This window comes from Hyaena hyaena, unplaced genomic scaffold (genome assembly GCF_003009895.1).
Source record: "Hyaena hyaena isolate Hyena2069 unplaced genomic scaffold, ASM300989v1 scaffold_408, whole genome shotgun sequence".
NCBI lineage: Eukaryota > Metazoa > Chordata > Mammalia > Carnivora > Hyaenidae > Hyaena > Hyaena hyaena.
In genome coordinates, this window is record NW_024081041.1 from 991,625 (window position 1) to 992,892 (window position 1,268).

The window sequence follows — 1,268 nt, forward strand, 5'->3', positions numbered from 1 at the left end:
CAATATTGCTGTAATTCTAAAGTAGCTCTAAAAAAAGCCTATTAAAAATAAAACGTGGGGGCACTTCGGTGGCTCAGTTGGTTAAGAGTCCGACTTCAGCTCAGGTCATGATCACACGGTTTGTGGGTTCAAGCCTTGCGTCAGACTCTGTGCTGGTAGCTAACTTAAAGCCTGGAGCCTGCTTCAGATTCTGTATCTCCCTTTCTCTCTGACCTTCCCCTGCTCACTCTGTCTCTCTCTCTCTCTCTCAGAAATAAATAAAACATTCAAAAAAATTTTTTTAAAAATAAAATGTGATTTGTGGAAATACCTGGTTTTAGTCTGGGCAGGTAGGCAGCCACTGAGTAGCTGTGATCGTGCAGCCCTGCGTGTCTACATGACTGATCTCCAGTAAAAATCCCTGGATGGCAAAACTTGGTTGAGTTGTTTACTTGGGAACACTTTACATGTGCTGTCAAACATTGTTGCTAGGAGCAGTGTCTGGGTGGCTGAGTTGGTTAAACCTGCAACTTCGGCTCAGGTCATGATCTCAGTGTGTAGGTTCAAGCCCCATGTTGGGCTCTGTGCTGACAGGTCAGAGCCTGGAGCCTGCTTCAGATTCTCTGTAGCCCTCTCTCTCTCTCTGCCCCTCCCTTGGTCATGCTCATGCTCTGTCTCTCTCTCTCAAAAATAAATAATAAACATTTTTAAAAAGTTAAAAAAAATTGTTGCAGGGAGTGTTAAGTGCATCCCTGTGTGGTCCCACTGGAAGGGGACACTTGGAAGCTTGTGACCGGTGTTTCTTGAACTTCAACCTGCATACCTTTATCCTTTGCTAGTCTTCATCTGTATCTTCTCACTACAGTAAACCACAGCCATGAGCACAAAAGCTTTCTTGAGTCCTGTGGGTCCTTTCAACAAATCATTCAGTCTGAGGGTGATTTTGGGACTCTTGAAATAGCTGTCTGTGCACATAAACCACCTAGGTATACTTTTAAAAGGAAATCACATGCTTAGATTTCAAACGTCATCTTTACACTTAAATTTAAATTTTTTAAGTTTATTTATTTATTTTGAGAGGGGGTAGAGGCAGAGAGAGGAGAGAGAGAATCCCCAGCATGCTCTGCACTGCCAGCACAGAGCCCAATCCGGGGCACAGAACCCACGAATCATGAGATCATGACCTGAGTCCAAATCAAGAGTTGGACTATTAACTGACTGAGCCACCCAGGCGCCCCTTAAATTTAAATTTATTGCATTATAAACAATTTTCAATGTCTACTATTAGT